General features: G+C 39.8%; 1 pseudogene; it reads right to left on the bottom strand.

Moving 5' to 3' along the window:
• Positions 1-11,014: 11,014 nt before the first annotated feature.
• Positions 11,015-18,352, bottom strand: Npm1-ps20 (nucleophosmin 1, pseudogene 20; annotated as a pseudogene).
• Positions 18,353-22,382: the final 4,030 nt, after the last annotated feature.

The raw sequence follows: 22,382 nt of genomic DNA, 5'->3' as shown, positions 1-22,382 counted from the left end.
ACCCAAAAGATGCCTCAACATATAAAAGAGACACGTGCTCCACTATGTTCATCACAGCCTTATTTATAATAGCCAGAAAATGGAAAGAACCCAGATGCCCTTCAACAGAGGAATGGATACAGAAAATGTGGTACATCTACACAATGGAATACTACTCAGCTATCAAAAACAACGAGTTTATGAAATTCGTAGGCAAATGGTTGGAACTGGAAAATATCATCCTGAGTGAACTAACCCAATCACAGAAAGACATACATGGTATGCACTCATTGATAAGTGGCTATTAGCCCAAATGCTTGAATTACCCTAGATCCCTTGAACAAACGAAACTCAAGACGGATGATCAAAATGTGAATGCTTCACTCCTTCTTTAAATGAGGAAAAAGAATACCCTTGGCAGGGAAGGGAGAGGCAAAGATTAAAACAGAGACTGAAGGAACACCCATTCAGAGCCTGTCCCACATTTGGCCCATACATATACAGCCACCCAATTGGACTAGATGGATGAAGCAAAGAAGTGCAGACCGACAGGAGCCGGATGTAGATCGCTCCTGAGAGACACAGCCAGAATACAGCAAATACAGAGGCGAATGCCAGCAGCAAACCACTGAACCGAGAATAGGTCCCCTATTGAAGGAATCAGAGAAAGAACTGGAAGAGCTTAAAGGGGCTCGAGACCCCAAAAGTACAACAATGCCAAGCAACCAGAGCTTCCAGGGACTAAGCCACTACCTAAAGACTATACATGGACTGACCCTGGACTCTGACCCCATAGGTAGCAATGAATATCCTAGTAAGAGCACCAGTGGAAGGGGAAGCCCTGGGTCCTGCTAAGACTGAACCCCCAGTGAACTAGTCTATGGGGGGAGGGCGGCAATGGTGGGAGGGTTGGGAGGGGAACACCCATAAGGAAGGGGAGGGGGGAGGGGGATGTTTGCCCGGAAACCGGGAAAGGGAATAACACTCGAAATGTATATAAGAAATACTCAAGTTAATAAAAAAAAAAAAAAAAAAAAGACCTTTAAAAAAAAAAAAAAAAAAAAAAGAGAGGTGTTTGTAGAAAGAACAGGAGTTGAGTTAGAACATAGACAATTCTTGAGTCTGGAATCTACCAGCAGGACTTCATTTGCTGTTTGGAGGCACAGAAATTTCCCAGCATACAAGACACATGCAGATTAAATCCTCACTTGGTGAGAAAAATCCAAAGCCATAAACTGATGGTTTCGGAAGTCTGTTTTTTCATTTTGTTGCAAGACAATATTCCTTTATGGTAGCATTTATTTGAAAAACTGACCTGTAGTGTTACAAAGAAATGTTGAAATATAAGATTGATAACTCAAAATATTGTAAAGATTTTATGGTGTCATCAAAGACAAAAGAAATAGGAAAAGTAAATTATTTAATCATAGCTCTCTTCTCCTTGACCTGTCTTCAACATTATAAAATAGAAACTGGCATTCAACTAAGGAGGCTAGGGGCCTCAAATAGTATACTTAGAAGTATCTGTTGGTAAACGTGTTCAAAGAATTAGCAGTAGAGTGACAAGGAGTGACTGTTCAGAAACCTTGAGAATTTTGGTCATTATCGACCATTTTAAAAAATCTAATCCCACTTGGGAGAGAGAAGAAAGCAATCTCAAGGGGGGACGGAGAGAGAGACCTGAAAGGGAAAGAGAATGAGGAGTGGGGAACATGATCTGATATTGAGTGGGGAAAAGGACTGAAGCCCTGAGGGCAAGCAGAAAGAATGGAAACAGGAGACCTCAGGAGGTAGGAGGTTGTGGGCAGGGGGTTGGGGGGACTGTCCAGAATGTACCAGAGACCTGGTACGTGAAGACTGTCAGGACTCACAGGGAGGGACCTTAGATGAAATGCCCTACTGTGGGGAGAGGGAACTTGTAGAGCCCACCTCCAGCAGAAATGGGGTTGCCATCCCACAGTCGAAAACTCTGACCCATAATTGTTGCTGTTTGAAAGAACCGCAGGGATGTAAATGGAGAGGAGCCTGAGAAAAAGAAGGTCCAGCAACAGACGCAAAGTGAAGTCCAGCTCAAGGGGAGGCCCCAAGGCCTGACAGTATTACTGAGGCTATGGGGCATTCCCAAGAAGAAACCTATCATGACTGCCCTCCAAAAGACCCAACAAGCAGCTGAAAGAGTCAGATGCAGATATGTGCACCAACCCAATGGACAGAAGCTACTGACCCCTGTGATTGAATTAGGGAAAAGCTGGAGGAAGCTGAGAAGGAGGGCAACCCTGTAGAAGGACCAGCAGTCTCAATTAACCTGTACCCCTGGGATCTCAGACACTGGACCACCAACCAGGCAGCATACACCAGGCTAATATGAGGCCCCCAACACATATACAGCAGAGGACTCCGAGTTCTGGGTTCTGTCAGAGAAGATGCACCTAACCCTCTTCTTGAGTTTCTCCAGTTTCTTACTGGAGGCCCCAGGGAGTTTAGAGGTCTGATGGGGTGGGGACATCCTTGTGGAGTCAGGGGCCAGGGAGGAAGTACAAGATGTGGAACAGTTGAAGGGTGGAAGATGAGAGGAATAAAACCTGGAGTGTAAAAAATAAATTAAAAAAAGTAAAGATAATATTATCCAAAATTATTCTCTATTCTTTATCAATCTATTTTATTGTTCAATCCTCATTAAAATTCCTCTAAAATATGACTAGTACTTTGTGCATGGTATAAAAATTATAATTTATAAAATGAAATTTATATGATAAAGCTCTCAATAAAATTTTATATCATTGTGAAAATGTAAAACAAAAATAAGAGTTTTATGCTACGGTACTAAGTTTTGTCACACAGCAATAGCACAGGCCACATAATTAAAAATATTTAATAATCTTTGCTAATATTTGTTTGTAGGCTTCTAAATTTTGTGATACAGATATACACAAGATAGTATTTGTTTTGGGTTTCTATGGGGGCTGGAGAAATTCCTCAGTTGGTAAGATGGTTGCTTTTCTCAAGGATCTGAACTCATCCCCCATAACTCATATTTTAGAAATGCCAGACAGAGAGGTACACACTAAGAATATCAGTGCTGAGAGATGGGGTTAGGAGATGGTCCTGAAGACCATTAGCAAGCTAATTTAGTCTACATAGCAAGTTGAAGGCTGGCGTGTTTCAAAAAGGGAAATAAAGGTGGATAGTTCCTGAGGAAGAAGCACATCTGAAGTCACCTGGATAGCACATGTAGGTATACATATTTCCATGTGAACCTGAACATACATGAACATCTACATACATGTCAATAAACACAAACCTATATATTTCTTATAATTTAAATGTTCAATGTGTGTGTTTGTGTGTACTTGTTATTCAATTAAACTTCCTTTGTATTGATTACCTAAGAATTTCATCTATATTCTAAGTATTAACTTCTTGCATTTAGATATCCACTACTAATCTACTGTACTGCCTATAGATTAATTCATAGGAGAAATATTTTCCTTTATATTATTTAACATATACACTTTTATTTTATGTTTTATGTTATTTAAAACTTATTTAAGATGCATTTCCTCTTCAATGTTTGATATATAGTCCAAGGTCAGAATTCCGATATTTATTACTTCGTACACTGAACTATACTTTCCGATGTTTATACCATGTATCACATATTTCTTATAATATGCATATGTATGCACACAGACAACAAATTACTAAGTTTTCTATAACTGTGGTTTATGTAGATTCAAATGGGGGAATTTGTCATTCTTTAAAATATAAATGTCATGTGATTATCATCGCATTGCATTTATGGATTATTGGGCTACAGATATAGCCATTTCATGAATTATCATTATATATCTGCTAATTTACCCAAGTATTTACTGAAACGAATAGTTTGGATTTGATTTCCTTCATGAAATTTTTAGGCATCGCTGTTAAATGAGTTTTCTGCATTATTTACAGTTCTGTAATTATATTTTAGTCCACAATGCAATGTTTGGTTTAGATTAATGGTATATAATAATAGCAAGGCACAGGGTCAATTGTCACTGACAAAACATTACATGCATTCATATACAGAGAAACCTAAAATCAATACTAAAATATTATGAAAATTTATGCCTTAATTCAGAAAATCTGTTGTGTATAAAATTAAACTGTATAACAAGGTCAAATTTGCATAGACAATGAACTTGCAGAGAACGAAATCTACAAATAAGTTAGGATTTCCTAGTAAGACCACTTCCTGGATTAAGCATCCGTTATCTGTATAACCTAAGACTACACTGAACCAGTGCAAGCAAAGGCACAGAGCTCCAACTCTGCTCAGCTCAGGAGCTCACCTGGTGAACTTGCCTTCTTACCTTGCTTGTTAGCAAGCCACATGTGTGTCTGGTCAGGAAGATTGGCAACATAGATAATTAAAGAAATGTTACAGAATGTTTTGTTTTATTTATTTTAATTTTTATGTAACATTTGATTTATGCTTTTCCAGACATAAGAAGTTAAATCTACAAAACTTGTGAATGCTTTCATATGTGGAATCATGATCTTAGCTTCAATCAAGATGAATGAGAGGAGGGCACTACACCATGGGAGGACTTTGGTAGAACAATAACAGATCTGGATATTTCTTTTACATATGACACTAAAGAACTATGGGTTTTTTAATTGCTTTACAGTTTCATACATCCATATCAAGAAAAATCTGCCTTCATTTAATCTATACAATTAAAGCAATATAAGAAAATGTAAGAAACAAATGAAAACTGGACTCAGAGAAAGACTTGGGGCTTAGGACCAACCTAGGAGGAAGTCAATGTTTAGCCCCTTGATGTTCCCTCACTCACTTCCCTTATACGCTGCTGGAGTTACTTCTCCTCCCCTCTTCTCCGCCATTCCCATTTATCTTGTCTCTACTTTCTTCTCCTGAGACTTGTGTTTTAGTGTAGCCATTGATCTAGCTGCTGTAGATTACTGAATCTGAGAGACAGGTACTCAGTTAATCACAGTCCTTATAGTACTTGTGGCTTTCTCAGAGGGGTACAACTTAATCTCTTCCTTAATTCTAAAATGCTCAACAGCATGGTATTGTCAACACAATCCCAAAAATGTAGGAAATGGTTGGAGCATCTGGAGAAAAAAAATTCTCAAAAGCACTAATATTGGCATTAGACTTTTCATAAAGAAAATAATTAAGATTATTAAAGGAGGAGAAGACTATTGGAGCAAACACTAGTTAGAAAATACCAAAGACAGAGGGAATCAATGTACAGTATAAAGTTGCAGTCCCTTAATGCCTTACTTACTAGAGCATCCATATGTCAAAAAACTGAGTTACTGTGAAGGAATTACTAACTGGGAGGAGGGCACTTTTTACCGTGGGAGGAATTTGGTATAACAAAAAGTGAATGGGTTATTTCTTTTACATTTGACACCAAAGAGCTATGGGTTTTTTAATTGCCTTACAGTTTCATATATTTATATAATAAATTTTAGTCATTTTTACCACCTCATTCTCCTATCTTATTCTTCCCCCTCTTCTACTGGGATCATTGTCAACAAGTCCTCATGCTTTTTGTGTGTGGCCCACAGAGTTTAATTGGAGTTTCTTGCTCAAGTGAGAATGGAAGGTATTTTACTTGAGGAAGGAGGACTTATCAGTAGCTACAACCGGGAAAAAATATAACCCTTTCCCCAATGCCCCTCAGTGAGGTGCTATTGACCCTATCTGTCATCGTGATAATTTTAATATACAAGTAAGTGATTTGGGCAATTCGATTGTATAAAAAGAGTGGAAAGAGACATGGAAGAATATCTAAAGACCAGAAAAGTGTCAATGTACCAATTATTTTGATCTTTGACAGATTCTTTTTTTTCTGTTTTGGGGGTTTTTTGTTTATTTTTTGTTTGTTTGTTTTTAGCTAGCATCCTCTCATGTATAAAATATACAGAAAATTATATTTTCTTTTGAATTTTTAAGACAGGATTTCACTGCCTAGCCCTGACTGCCCTGAAACTCACTCTGTAAACTCAGTTGACCTTTAACTCACAGAAACCTACCTCCTCCTCCTGAGTGGTGGGATTAAAAGCAGGTGCTGCTACCACTATGTCCTGGAACCATGGATTTTTTAATGTTTTATTTTAGTGGTCATGGATATTGGCCTCTAGATCAAAGTGCTAGGATAACAGACATTCGTAGTGACCCTTTCCCCTCAATTTAAACTAGATTGGGTAAGTTAACTAGTTAACATGAAATGACTAGTATGCTTTTTCTGAGTCATTACTAAGATACCATAAATAATTTGGATGATTTCATCAGTGATTAATGACATGTTTGGGGAACTAACCAGGAAATTAGGATTCATCACATTGATAGTTTACATGGAGACCAGAGCTACTAAGGTTTGTTTGCTTTGTTCAAATAGCTTAGCCCTTCTAAAACATATTTTTAAATGTTTAAATGTGTTCTCTTCAACTTCCTTTCCAGTATCTTTTGGTAATAATGCACTTACACAATTCATTCATTCAGCAAATATTCACTGAACAGATCTTTCAGGTTGGACACCAGTCTACGTGTCGTGTGTATAGTTATAAATAGGGCAAGAAGTTCTTCAAAACTTTTGGGGGGAAAGTGCCTTCAAATGATTTACATTTGATAAATTGGGAGAGGGGACCTTTAGTACAAAAATTCCACATAGGAATAAGTACTTTTTCATCTTATGTAGGGTAGAGGCCAGGCTCTTCACAATCACTTACAAGACACTTAAGGATCTGGTTGCCACTTTCCCTCTCCATGGTTTCTCTAAGCACCTCTCTGATGATTCCACTCAGTTGCTCCACTCTCTCCACAGTGACCTCAAAGAGGCCTAGCACTCTCCTTTATCAGGACCTAGCACTTACACAATGCTCTCAGATCACTGTAGAGCTCACACTTCAATTCTGTCATATCGTAACTCAAGTATTTTCTAAATGAAAGCCTTCCCCAAGTAGTACCTTTAAAATGAAGAGGTCAAATATTCCTTATTATCCACCTTTTGGTATAATTTTGTCTCTAGTACGTATAACACCTGATATACTGTGTATCATTTTAATTTATCTATTTCTCTTTGCTAGAATGTTAGCTCTATGAAGAAGACAACCATAAAGAAGATTTGAAAGAGTATCATCCCAGAAACAGGGCATGGTAACTAAAGAGTTTACATTAAAAAATATATTAACAACTAAAGAGCTGGAATGAACCCTGAAAGCTACCCACAGTTTAATTTCCTGTTTTACAGATGATCAGAGAGTTTTAAAGTTTGAGTAGCTGTGCAAGAATGGATACAGTCAGCTACAGAGCATGCTTCTCTTAGCATTCTGGCCCATGTGTCTACATGGGATTAGCATAAAAACAGAAATGTTGATCAATGGAATCAAATTGAAAACCCAGATTCTCCTTCACCGAAGAATGGATACAGAAAATGTGGTTGATTTACACAATGGAACACTATTCAGCTATTAAGAATGAGGACATCAGTCAGTCTGGAGCAAGTGAGCGAGCTAGAGGCTGTTGGACGGCTGGAGAGGAGCACTGCCTAAATCGAAGGAACTAGTTTCTTCAGGCTCTTCAGGCAGTGATTCTGACGAGAAGTTGGAAAAAAGTTAACGAGGAAAAATCAAGTTGTTATAGACAAAACGTGAAGAAGCAAAAGCCTTGTGAGACTTCTAGAGCTCCGGCATCCTCCAAGCAGAGTAGCCACAGCAGAGATGATAACACGTTCCAGATTGGAAAGCTGAGATATGTCAGTGTTGAAGACTTTAAAGGAAAACTTCTAATTGATATTAGAGAATATTGGATGGACTCAGAAGGTGAAATGAAACCAGGTAGAAAGGTATTTCTTTTTTTTAATTTATGCATTTTATTGAATTTAGGAATTAAATTTAATATACAATTAGTCATCATTCCTATTTCCCATCATGCTTTAAATGATTAATTTTTATCTCTTTGTCTATTAATTGTATGTGCACTTGTGTTGGGACACATGTGCCTTAGAACGTACATAGTGGCTGAACACAACTTTTGGGAGTTGTTTGTCCCCCTTTGTCATTTATGTCCCGGCATTGACATGAAGTTACCTGGCTTGGAGGCTAATGCCTTTGCTTGCTGAGCTGTCTGTCTTGCATGACCTCTTTCCCAGGCTTATTCCCTTTTACATCTGTCTACTGTTCCTTCTTTGGGCAGTATTTAAGATTTGAAGGTATAGTATTAGTTACCATGGATTACCTCATATATGAGAAGAAAAATGCTGAGGTTCTCAGCACAATAATATTGTTTGCAGTCAGTGATTCCTTGTTCTGTGAATTCTTTTTTTTCTTTATTAACTTGAGTATTTCTTATTTACATTTCGATTGTTATTCCCTTTCCCGGTTTCCAGGCCAACATCCCCCTAACCCCTTCCCTCCCCTTCCATATGGGTGTTCCCCTCCCCACCCTCCCCCCATTACCGCCCTCCCCCCGATTAAAACAGAGGCAGAAGGAACACCCATTCAGAGCCTGCCCCACATGGGGCCCATACATATACAGCCACCCAATTAGACAAGATGGATGAAGCAAAGAAGTGCAGACCGACAGGAGCCGGATGTAGATCGCTCCTGAGAGACACAGCCAGAATACAGCAAATACAGAGGCGAATGCCAGCAGCAAACCACTGAACTGAGAATGGGACCCCCGTTGAAGGCATCAGAGAAAGGACTGGAAGAGCTTGAAGGGGCTAGAGACCCCATATGTACAACAATGCCAAGCAACCAGAGCTTCCAGGGACTAAGCCACTACCTAAAGACTATACATGGACTGACCCTGGACTCTGACCTCATAGGTAGCAATGAATATCCTAGTAAGAGCACCAGTGGAAGGGGAAGCCCTTGGTCCTGCTAAGACTGAAGGTGTTTCTTTAAACATGGACAGTGGAGCCAGCTGAAGGACATAGACGATGGAGTAAGAAAGCTGTAAAATGTGAGCCGTATCAAACCTGTACTGGTGTAGCTGTTTTAATCTGTCTTTTCACATTGGCTTTTGTTTTCTAAATGGTGTTTTCCATGCTGTTGTATATTTGGATTGCAGAACAATCTGTAAGGCAAATACTTTTTTTAATGTGCATCATTTGGAATAACAAAACTACAGGATAGGGAAAACTATTTTCAACAATAAAAGAACTTCTAGGGGAATCGCTATCCCCGACTGTAATTGGAGGGCATTTGGAGGATAATGTGGAAATATAGTGCAGTGGAAAGTTCCTGGAATCAATGAAGGTGACCATAATGAGGACTCCTAATAGTAGAGGAAAAGGAGTCTCAACTGGCCAGCTTTTATAAGCAGGCAAATTTTCCACTGGTGGATCTGGGTTGTATTCCATTGAGTTGTTGGCCAAGGGGTCCCGAATAACCCAAGTTGATGCTAAGACTAAGTATTACTCTTCTCAAACTGACAATGGAGCCCCACTGCTGCGGACAACATCCACACAATTCATTGAACATGAAGAAGTCGAGCTGGTGCCTATATGGAGACTTTACTCCTATGTTCTAGTCACTAATTCAAGAAGGTACTTCTAGCAAAAGAGAAATATAAGCACCAATTCACACACGAAACCTTTGAACTATACTCTGTATCAGCCAGGGTTCTCTGGAGTCACAGAACTTATGGAATGTCTCTATATATTAAGGGAAATCATTTGAACGACTCAAGAGTCTGCAGTCCAATTAACCCAACAAAGAGCAGCTGTGAATGGGACGTACAAGAACCTAGTAGTTGCTCAGTCCCACAAGGCTGGTTATTTCAGCTGGTCCTCTATATAAGCTGGAATCCTGCAGCTCACAATAGTGAGCCTTCCTTCTTCCATCATTCTTAGGTAGGTCTCCAGCACAAGGTATGGCCCAGATTAAAAGTATGAACCACCATGCCTGGATTTGGAACTTGCTCTGTCCCAGGCTGGCCTTGAACTCAGAAATCTACTTGCTTCACTTTCCTGGGATTACCTCACCTGGACCTAAGCTTTTCAAGGTCATTGTCTTAAGATCTGGATCAAAAGACTGTGTCATCCCATATCAAGATTTGGGTCAGAAGTCTGTGTCTTTCAGCCTCAAGATCTTATTCACAGGTGTGCCCTCCATATCTGGATTGTAGTTCATTCCAGATGTAGTCAAGTTGCCAACAAGGAATAGGCCTCACACTGTCCTACCTACAAAATATGCTAGAACAATTGTGGCACAGAACTTGTGGGAGTAGCCAACCCATGATTTCACTTAAGGCTTACTCCACAAGAAGGAGGCCATACCTGACACTGCTTGGGTAACCAGGAACCAGACACTAGATATCCCAAAGACCAAACAGGACTGATCTAAAAGAGTAAATAAAATGATCTCTAATGATATTCTGCTATACTCATAGATACATAGATTGGTCCCTTATCCAGGCATCATCAAAGAACCTAACTCTGGCAGCAGATGGGAACAGATGCAGAGACCACATCTACATACTATGCAGAAAGACTCTAAATTGGAGGTCTCAGTCAAATTGTTCCCCTTAGAGCTCAAGGAGGAGGCAGAAAGATTGGAGAAGCCATAGGAAATGGAGAACACCAAGAGAACAAGGCCTTCTGAATCAACTTATCAATGTGCATTCGAGCTTACAGAGGCTGAAGCAGGAAGCATAGGGCCTACATGGATCTATACCAGGTTCTTCATATATTTTTTTACTTTATTAAAATCCTGAGTTTATTTCACATGTATATTTTTGTCTCCCTACCATTTCCACATCTGATCACCATTATTACTATGTCCTATAATAACATTCCATACATAGTTAAAACCAAGTAAAGGGTAGAGTTCCATCCTTGAAGACTGAACACACATTTTAGACAACACATTCTTGACAATTGAACCTAGACAACATTTATTCAACCCAGTAAGGAAAATTCTCACTTTGCATTATAAAAAGGACATCCAGATATCAACTACTATGGAAATGAAGTAAGACAAAATATTTCAAACTGTTTAAACCATTTTCTTAAAGAGACTTCCTCCACTGCCAGAGGTCTTGAATAGCCTCCTGGTCAGTCATCCAGGAAAACTTCTTCACATAATTAATGAACTTGGCTTCTACTTTGGGAAGAGATTCACATTTTCTATACTTGCTTGCATTTTTGCCTTAAGATCTTCTACAGAACTAGGTCCTTTTGGTGTTTTGGGAATTTTTTCCTGCTTTTTTAAAGGACTCTTGACACTTTGATCTTGGTTTTGATGGTTTTAAGTCTTTTTCATTTTGGTTTGATTTTTGTGCATTTTTGGCTGGGATATCTCATACAAATTTCTTCACAGGAACCTTTTCTTCAGTTTCCTCTTTATCAAAAACATCATCTTCTTCATCAAGTTTTACTTTTTTGTGTGGCACTTTGTTACCATGTCCAGGAGCAGATCTCTTTCCAAACATGCCTAACAGTTTCATATCTTCTTCATCTTCATCTTCTGACTCTGTATCTTCCTCTACAGCTACTAGCTGTCCACTAATATGTACAGGCCCAGAACCACACATCAACCTATAGGCCACAGGTGTAATTTCGAAGCCCCCAAGGGAAGCTGTTGGTTGTCAGACATTTTCAAAGTTGCCAGGGTTTCTTGTTTTTTTTTTTTGTTTGTTTTGTTTTGTTTTTTTTTCATAACCTGAGTATTTCTTATATACATTTCGAGTGTTATTCCCTTTCCCGGTTTCCGGGCAAACATCAACCTCCCCCCTCCACTTCTTTATGGGTGTTGCCCTCCCAACCCTCCCCCCATTGCCGCCCTCCCCCCAACAGTCTAGTTCACTGGGGGTTCAGTCTTAGCAGGACCCAGGGCTTCCCCTTCCACTGGTGCTCTCACTAGGATATTCATTGCTACCTATGAGGTCAGAATCCAGGGTCAGTCCATGTATAGTCTTTAGGTAGTGGCTTAGTCCCTGGAAGCTCTGGTTGCTTGGCATTGTTGTACATATGGGGTCTCTAGCCCCTTCAAGCTCTTCCAGTCCTTTCTCTGATGCCTTCAACGGGGGTCCCATTCTCAGTTCAGTGGTTTGCTGCTGGCATTCGCCTCTGTATTTGCTGAATTCTGGCTGTGTATCTTAGGAGAGATCTACATCCGGCTCCTGTCGGTCTGCACTTCTTTGCTTCATCCATCTTGTCCAATTGGGTGGCTGTATATGTATGGGCCACATGTGGGGCAGGCTCTGAATGGGTGTTCCTTCAGTCTCTGTTTTAATCTTTGCCTCTCTCTTCCCTGCCAAGGGTATTCTTCTTCCCCTTTTAGAGAAGGAGTGAAGCATTCACATTTTGATCATCCGTCTTGAGTTTCATTTGTTCTAGGCATCAAGGGTAATTCAAGCATTTGGGCTAATAGCCACTTATCAATGAGTGCATACCATGTATGTCTTTCTGTGATTGGGTTAGCTCACTCAGGATGATATTTTCCAGTTCCAACCATTTGCCTACGAATTTCATAAAGCCGTTGTTTTTGATAGCTGAGTAATATTCCATTGTGTAGATGTACCACATTTTCTGTATCCATTCCTCTGTTGAAGGGCATCTGGGTTCTTTCCAGCTTCTGGCTATTATAAATAAGGCTGCGATGAACATAGTGGAGCACGTGTCTTTTTTATATGTTGGGGCATCTTTTGGGTATATGCCCAAGAGAGGTATAGCTGGATTCTCAGGCATTTTAATGTCCAATTTTCTGAGGAACCTCCAGACTGATTTCCAGAATGGTTGTACCAGTCTGCAATCCCACCAACAATGGAGGAGTGTTCCTCTTTCTCCGCATCCTCGCCAGCATCTGCTGTCACCTGAGTTTTTGATCTTAGTCATTCTCACTGGTGTGAGGTGAAATCTCAGGGTTGTTTTGATTTGCATTTCCCTTATGACTAAAGATGTTGAACATTTCTTTAGGTGTTTCTCAGCCGTTCGGCATTCCTCAGCTGTGAATTCTTTGTTTAGCTCTGAACCCCATTTTTTAATAGGGTTACCTGTCTCCCTGCGGTGTAACTTCTTGAGTTCTTTGTATATTTTGGATATAAGCCCTCTATCTGTTGTAGGATTGGTAAAGATCTTTTCCCAATCTGTTGGTTGCCGTTTTGTCCTAACCACAGTATCCTTTGCCTTACAGAAGCTTTGCAGTTTTATGAGGTCCCATTTGTTGATTCTTGATCTTAGAGCAGAAGGCATTGGTGTTTTGTTCAGGAAATTTTTTCCAGTGCCCATGTGTTCCAGATGCTTCCCTAGTTTTTCTTCTATTAGTTTGAGTGTGTCTGGTTTGATGTGGAGGTCCTTGATCCACTTGGACTTAAGCTTTGTACAGGGTGATAAGGATGGTTGACCTCCAGTTGAACCAGCACCATTTGCTGAAAATGCTATCTTTTTTCCATTGGATGGTTTTGGCTCCTTTGTCAAAAATCAAGTGACCATAGGTGTGTGGGTTCATTTCTGGGTCTTCAATTCTATTCCATTGGTCTATCTGTCTGTCTCTGTACCAATACCATGCAGTTTTTATCACTATTGCTCTGTAATACTGCTTGAGTTCAGGGATAGTGATTCCCCCTGAAGTCCTTTTATTGTTGAGAATAGTTTTAGCTATCCTGGGTTTGTTGTTATTCCAGATGAATTTGCAAATTGTTCTGTCTACCTCGTTGAAGAATTGGATTGGTATTTTGATGGGGATTGCATTGAATCTGTAGATCGCTTTTGGTAAAATGGCCATTTTTACTATATTAATCCTGCCAATCCATGAGCATGGGAGATCTTTCCATCCTCTGAGGTCTTCTTCAATTTCTTTCTTCAGTGTCTTGAAGTTCTTATTGTACAGATCTTTTACTTGCTTGGTTAAAGTCACACCGAGGTACTTTATATTATTTGGGTCTATTATGAAGGGTGTCGTTTCACTAATTTCTTTCTCGGCTTGTTTCTCTTTTGTGTAGAGGAAGGCTACTGATTTATTTGAGTTAATTTTATACCCAGCCACTCTGCTGAAGTTGTTTATCAGCTTTAGTAGTTCTCTGGTGGAACTTTTGGGATCACTTAAATATACTATCATATCATCTGCAAACAGTGATATTGTGACCTCTTCTTTTCCGATCTGTATCCCCTTGACCTCCTTTTGTTGTCTGATTGCTCTGGCTAGAACTTCAAGAACTATATTGAATAAGTAGGGAGAGAGTGGGCAGCCTTGTCTATCTAGTCCCTGATTTTAGTGGGATTGCTTCAAGTTTCTCTCGATTTAGTTTAATGTTAGCAACTGGTTTGCTGTATATGGCTTTTACTATGTTTAGGTATGGGCCTTGAATTCCAATTCTTTCCAGGACTTTTATCATGAAGGGGTGTTGAATTTTGTCAAATGCTTTCTCAGCATCTAATGAAATGATCATGTGGTTTTGTTCTTTCAGTTTGTTTATATAATGGATCACGTTGATGGTTTTCCGTATATTAAACCATCCCTGCATGCCTGGGATGAAGCCTACTTGATCATGGTGGATGATTGTTTTGATGTGCTCTTGGATTCGGTTTGCCAGAATTTTATTGAGTATTTTTGCGTCGATATTCATAAGGGAATTTGGTCTGAAGTTCTCTTTCTTTGTTGTGTCTTTGTATGGTTTAGGTATAAGAGTAATTGTGGCTTCGTAGAAGGAATTCGGTAGGGCTCCATCTGTTTCAATTTTGTGGAATAGTTTGGATAATATTGGTATGTGGTCTTCTATGAAGGTCTGATAGAATTCTGCACTAAACCCGTCTGGACCTGGGCTCTTTTTGGTTGGGAGACCTTTAATGACTGCTTCTATTTCCTTAGGAGTTATGGGGTTGTTTAACTGGTTTATCTGTTCCTGATTTAACTTCGGTACCTGCTATCTGTCTAGGAGATTGTCCATTTCCTGTAGATTTTCAAGTTTTGTTGAATATAGGTTTTTATAGTAAGATCTGATGATTTTTTGAATTTCCTCTGAATCTGTAGTTATGTCTCCTTTTCATTTCTGATTTTGTTAATTTGGATACACTCTCTGTGTCCTCTGGTTAGTCTGGCTAAGGGTTTATCTATCTTGTTGATTTTCTCAAAGAACCAACTTTTGGTTCTGTTGATTCTTTCTATGGTCCTTTTTGTTTCTACTTGGTTGATTTCAGCTCTGAGTTTGATTATTTCCTGCCTTCTACTCCTCCTGGGTGTATTTGCTTCTTTTTGTTCTAGAGCTTTTAGGTGGGCTGTCAAGCTGCTGACATATGCTCTTTCCTGTTTCTTTCTGCAGGCACTCAGCGCTATGAGTTTTCCTCTTAGCACAGCTTTCATTGTGTCCCATAAGTTTGGGTATGTTGTACCTTCATTTTCATTAAATTCTAAAAAGTTTTTAATTTCTTTCTTTATTTCTTCCTTGACCAGGTTATCATTGAGTAGAGCATTGTTCAATTTCCACGTATATGTGGGCATTCTTCCCTTATTGTTATTGAAGACCAGTTTTAGGCCGTGGTGGTCTGATAGCACGCATGGGATTATTTCTATCTTTCTGTACCTGTTGAGGCCCGTTTTTTGACCAATTATATGGTCAATTTTGGAGAAAGTACCATGAGGAGCTCAGAAGAAGGTATATCCTTTTGCTTTAGGATAGAATGTTCTATAAATATCCGTTAAGTCCATTTGGCTCATGACTTCTCTTAGTCTGTCTACGTCTCTGTTTAATTTCTGTTTCCATGATCTGTCCATTGATGAGAGTGGGGTGTTGAAATCTCCCACTATTATTGTGTGAGGTGCAATGTGTGTTTTGAGCTTTAGTAAGGTTTCTTTTACGTATGTAGGTGCCCTTGTATTTGGGGTATAGATATTTAGGATTGATAGTTCATCTTGGTGGATTTTTCCTTTGATGAATATGAAGTGTCCTTCCTTATCTTTTTTGATGACTTTTAGTTGAAAATTGATTTTATTTGATATTAGAATGGCTACTCCAGCTTGCTTCTTCTGACCATTTGCTTGGAAAGTTGTTTTCCAGTCTTTCACTCTGAGGTAGTGTCTGTCTTTGTCTCTGAGGTGTGTTTCCTGTAGGCAGCAGAATGCAGGGTCCTCGTTGCATATCCAGTTTGTTAATCTATGTCTTTTTATTGGGGAGTTGAGGCCATTGATGTTGAGAGATATTAAGGAATAGTGATTATTGCTTCCTGCTATATTCATATTTGGATGTGAGGTTATGTTTGTGTGCTTTTCTTCTCTTTGTTTTGTTGCCAAGACGATTAGTTTCTTGCTTCTTCTAGGGTATAGCTTGCCTCCTTATGTTGGGCTTTACCATTTATTATCCTTCGTAGTGCTGGATTTGTAGAAAGATATTGTGTAAATTTGGTTTTGTCATGGAATATCTTGATTTCTCCATCTATGTTAATTGAGAGTTTTGCAGGATACAGTAACCTGGGCTGGCATTTGTGTTCTCCTAGGGTATGTATGACTTCAGTCCAGCATCTTCTGGCCTTCATAATTTCTGGCGAAAAGTCTGGTGTGATTCTGATAGGTCTGCCCTTATATGTTACTTGACCTTTTTCCCTTACTGCTTTTAATATTCTTTCTTTATTTTGTGCGTTTGGTGTTTTGACAATTATGTGACGGGAGGTGTTTCTTTTCTGGTCCAATCTATTTGGAGTTCTGTAGGCTTCTTGTATGCCTATGGGTATCTCTTTTTTTAGGTTAGGGAAGTTTTCTTCTATGATTTTGTTGAAGATATTTACTGGTCCTTTGAGCTGGGAGTCTTTACTCTCTTCTATACTTATTATCCTTAGGTTTGATCTTCTCATTGAGTCCTGGATTTCCTGTATGTTTTGGACCAGTAGCTTTTTCCGCTTTACATTATCTTTGACAGTTAGTCAATGATTTCTATGGAATCTTCTGCTCCTGAGATTCTCTCTTCCATCTCTTGTATTCTGTTGGTGAACCTTGTATCTACAGCTCCTTGTCTCTTCTTTTGGTTTTCTATATCCAGGGTTGTTTCCATGTGTTCTTTCTTGATTGCTTCTATTTCCATTTTTAATTCCTTCAACTGTTTGATTGTGTTTTCCTGGAATTCTTTCAGGGATTTTTGTGTCTCCTCTCTATGGGCTTCTACTTGTTTATTTATGTTTTCCTGGAATTCTTTCAGGCATTTTTGCGATTCCTCTCTGTAGGCTTCTACTTGTTCTCTAATGGAGTTCTTCACGTCTTTCTTGAAGTCCTCCAGCATCATGATCAAATATGATTTTGAAACTAGATCTTGCTTTTCTGGTGTGTTTGGATATTCCATGTTTGTTTTGATGGGAGAATTGGGCTCCGATGGTGCCATGTAGTCTTGGTTTCTGTTGCTTGGGTTCCTGCGCTTGCCTCTCGCCATCAGATTATCTCTAGTGTTACTTTGTTCTGCTATTTCTGACAGTGGCTAGACTGTTCTATAAGCCTGTGTGTCAGGAGTGCTGTAGACCTGTTTTCCTGTTTTCTTTCAGCCAGTTATGGGGGCAGAGTGTTCTGCTTTCGGGCGTGTAGTTTTTCCTCTCTACAGGTCTCCAGCTGTTCCTGTGGGCCTGTGTCTTGAGTTCACCAAGCAGGTCACTTGCAGCAGAAAAGTTGGTCTTACCTGTGGTCCCAAGGCTCAAGTTTGCTCGCGGGGTGCTGCCCACGAGCTCTCTGAGGCGGCAGAACCAGGAAGATCTGCGCCACCGTTTCCGGGTGCTTCAGTGCACCAGGGTTCCAGATGGTGTTTGGTGTTTTCCTCTGGAATCAGTAATGTGTGCAGCGTGCAGTCTCTTCTGGTTTCCCAGGCGTGTCTGCCTCTCTGAAGGTTTAGCTCTCCCTCCCACGGGATTTGGGTGCAGAGAACTGTTTATCCGGTCTGTTCCTTCAGGTTCCGGAGGTGTCTCAGGTGCAGGGATCCTGCCGCTCCTGGGCCCTCCCCCACGGGAACCCAGAGGCCTTATACAGTTTCCTCTTGGGCCAGGGATGTGGGCAGGGGTGGGCAGTGTTGGTGGTCTCTTCCGCTCTGCAGCCTCAGGAGTGCCCACCTGACCAGGCGGTGAGGTCTCTCTCCCACGGGGTCTGGGAGCAGAGAGCTGCTGCGGGCCGGCATCCGAGGATGTGGGCCTCCCGGTAAACACAGGAAGTCCAGTGTTTCTTTAATTGGACTGCAGTCATAGTTCATTGCTTCTGCCTCTACAATGTGTAACTCATCTTTTGCCCCTGCTCCTAACCTGAGCATTTTTAATGATAATTGGTGCTCATTTTCATCATTATCCACTTTAAAGTGATAGTCTTTGTCAGCCTTTGGTTCACAACTGGAAAGGTAGTTCTGAGGCCTAAGAAGTTTCATGTCCATGTCCATTGAGTCTTCCATGAGGTGGATGCACGTACTTTGGCGTGGGAGAAGCCAGACAGAAAACAACTGCCTGCTGTCTTTGTATATTTTTTATAGCTATCAGCTTAAAATTTTTATGGAGCTCCTGACCATGAGAACAAGTGTGTCTCTGACTCCTTTGTCTGCTCTTGGAACTCTTTTCCTCCTGTTGGGTTGCTGTATTCAACTTTGGTATGAACAATTTTGCTTTATCTTATTAAATCTTATTTTGTCATGTTTGGTTATTATCTCTTCAGAATCCTATACTTTTCAAAGGAGAGACAGAAAGGGAACAGATCCAGAGGGGATTAAAGATGGCAAGGAACTGGAGGAGTGGAGGGAAGAGAAGAAACTATATTCATGATATATTTTATGAGAAAGGATTTTATTTTCAACTTAAAAATGAAGAGCAACAACAAAAATGCAATGACAAAGCAACACATGCACACAAATTTCTGACCTTATTATATTCAGAAGATACATAAGGGGCAGTGCAGGGGAGAAGGTGGGATTGGAGTTTTGAGGGAGGGGGTTGCAAGTAGAGGGAGACAGAGGAGGAAGAAGTCACTATGGACCAGAACTGCATGACCAGAAGAAACAGTAATAAGGTACTTTAAAGCTGGGAATAAGTTAGTATAATCCTAGATCTGCCTATCTAGGTGTATGGCTTTTAAATAAAATACCTGGATTGTGTTTCTTTTAAATGGGCTTATTAGGATCATAATTTCGTTCCTATTATAGACATACTGAAGTTGGACATTAACAGTAAGCTTTATGTGTGTGTTTGCATACAAGACAGATTTTTTTGTTTTTATTTATTGGACATTTTATGTATTTACATTTCAGATGTTATCTGCTTTCCCAGTTGCCCCCTCTCCCATTCACTGTCTCCCTCTATCAGTTTGCCTAAGAATTTCATGAAGTCATTGTTTTTAATAGCTGAGTGTATTGTGTAGATATACCACATTGTGTAAATATACCACATTTTCTGTATCCATTCCTCTGTTAAATGACATCTGGGTTCTTTCCACATTCTGGTTATTAAAAATAAGACTGTTATCTTCAAAAAAATGGCTATGTCGTGAACATTGTTTCAATAAATTAGGTTGAAGACTTAAAAAAAACAAAGAAGATACATAAGGGCAAAGGCTTTTTCTTTTTTCTTCCCATATCACCAGCACCTAACACATCAACTAATATATAGCACTCAACAAATAGTTGTTGAACATGTTGTAGTTCAGGAATCACCACTAAAACCAAACACTGATCTCAGTTAAACAAGAATATTTTATTGAATGCATACCATAATAGTGCACATCCATGACCAAATTAAAAAGACTGCAGTACTAGTCTGCTCTCAGATAAGCTTTTTATAGGAAGAACTAGGTTCAAAAGTTTCAAGGGCAAGGAGGGAAGCAGTTGGCTTACTAGGCAAATTATTGTCAGCTAAACTTTAGGCTGATTGGTCCTGAGTAAGGAGGGGTGTGGAATGGTGGTGAAAAGGGAAATTTTAGAACACTGAGACAAAAATCATGAGTATGATAATCATAACATTTTGGCTTATTAGTAGCATTCTTCAGTGTCAGCCAAAAAAAAAAAAAAAACATAATGAGCTCATATGTAGGTATACAGAAAGGGCTTCCTGGTGGTCAGCTCTGACTCCAGCTGTTTTAGACACACCAGTTCATATTGACCTTTGATTTATGGGTCCTACATAAAGCTTTGTGGAATGTCTTAAGGTTAGCAAACCTCATACAGAACATCCAGAACAAAACAAGGTATGTGGTCAGCGTGTCCTTGAGCCAAGTCACTTCTCTGTGTCCATGACTGACATGTTACAGCAACAATATGGAATGGCTGGCAGGCATGGAGAAAAAAAAGGTTAGGGCTATTCTGAGGGTTGGGGGGCTCAGATCATAACAGAATAAACTAAATCCTTGTCTACAAATTTGCTCTATATATCAAGAGTTTTCAAAACTTCTTCCAAGAATCTGATGAAGTAAAAAGAACAATGACTGCACATCAGAACCATAGAGCTCCCATTCCACAAGTGCCCATTCAATTAGCTTATAGGAGTTTTAAAATATACCTAGTCAAGTCAGGAATTTGGTGGTATCTGTCCCTTGGACTTCTCAACTTAGAAGCACATTAGAGTTGCTTTGGGACTTTCAAAAAATATATATGAATACTAGCCCATCCCTCAGGGATTCCCATTCACTTGAGATGAGGCTAAATCATGAAGGTTTTAGAAACCTTAGAGGTTCCTCCAAAATTGAAAAACTGTTTGTGCTGTTTCTGGCTCAGTTTAGCACTTCAAATATCTCACGTTGCAATGTTTTAACCCATAAGCTCTTTCAAATACTCTTTGAAGAGTTAGTTTTAAACATGTAAGATGACACTCTGTCCTGTACACTCAGTATAAAAAGTACCACTCACCTCACATGTAGTTGAGTCTTCATCAACTTTCCATTCCCTTTTGAATTTCCAAGGCACTTACTCCTGACTATTTTGTGATTTCTAGAACAATGCTCTTTCTGAATCCAAGAGGTAGTTAAGGCTCAGAGGGAATCGAGAGCCTGAGGACATTTCTGTGCCTTCCCACTTCCATGTTCTTCCCACTTCCATATCATTCTGCCACTTTCTGGTTCCAGATCCTGGAATTGTCCCTAAAGAAAACTGATGTGACAAAATGAATACACTACTACCGCTACTCTCTTTAAGACCCCCTTTACCTTTCTTACTACCTTATCTTAGAAAAGATCTACAATATTTTCTTTACTCCAAGCCAAACATGGCTGACCATTTCTGTGTAAGCTGGGGCACTTGAGTTCTTAAAGTGGTTCTACAAGGGAGCAAGGTGGCAGTGGCACACACCTTTGATTTCAGCACTCAGGAGGCAGGAGGATCTCTGAGTTCATGACCAGCTTGCTCTATAGAACAAGTTCTAGGATAGCCAAGACTACACAAAGAAAACCTGTCTCTGGGATAACAAAAGTTTTTTCAAGGGAAGCTCAGGTCCAAATTCATGTGGGAAGCTAATCCTGGTGATAATGAAAAAAAGTCAAGTCTCAGAGGAGCAAAAGTCCCAAAGAATAATTTTGGAGACTGTGATGCAAAGTCTGATGACATCATGGTGGTGTTATTTATGTTTCTCATGTTCAATGTCCAAAGAAGGGCAGAAGTCTTTACAAAATCACCTTTGAACATATGGTGTCCTCAACAATGTACATTCTTTGGATAACAATGCTCAATCTGTTTCTAACACAGTTCTCAATTTGCATAGAAAAATTTTGTGTACTCAGTCCCCATGAAGTGGTTCTTCTATCTTGCAATAGCTCTACCCACCACCAATGTGGCCCTTAAATATTACTGCAAATATTGACATTTTCAGGTTGTTATGCAGTTCTCTGACTTGAACCACACAGCAGAGGAGTGACAGACACTAGAAGTACATTTATTAGGGACCACTGTGTATCAAGCATTCTGCTAAGGGCTCAGCTTGCATCTCCGCTATGGGGTATTACTTCTATGTGACTGACAAGTCCTGGAAGTGAGACAGCTTATGACTCTCTGTCCTTCTGGAATGATGCCCTACTGCACAGAAGAGAAAATAGAGGTTGCACAGTCAGCCAACTGTAGAGATAGGCCTGAAAATCCCTGTCACAGAGCTTGTGACTTTCATCCCACACACTTTTTTTCTTCCTGCCAGCCTGGCAATTCAATTCAGTCACCACTGCATGCAAGAGTTCATTGGAGAGAAAAAAGGAACCCAGCTAGCTTTCAAGTGATGTGACCAACCATGTTGTAAAATCCCAGCATTTCCTTGGACACATTCCTCCTCCCTGCCCTGATAAGTTTATCACTATAAGAACTCATGGAACAGAATTTTTAGTCAAATAACATATCTTTGCTCTGACACAGCTGTTCAAGGAAGAAATATATGAATGGTCAAAACTGTACTGAGACATTTTAAAAGGCCCTACAGAATCAGAATTTATTAAAAATTACACTTTAGGGATAGGGATGTAGC

This window comes from Rattus norvegicus, chromosome X (assembly GCF_036323735.1).
Source record: "Rattus norvegicus strain BN/NHsdMcwi chromosome X, GRCr8, whole genome shotgun sequence".
Lineage (NCBI taxonomy): Eukaryota > Metazoa > Chordata > Mammalia > Rodentia > Muridae > Rattus > Rattus norvegicus.
This window is presented reverse-complemented; position numbering and strand designations above follow the sequence as displayed.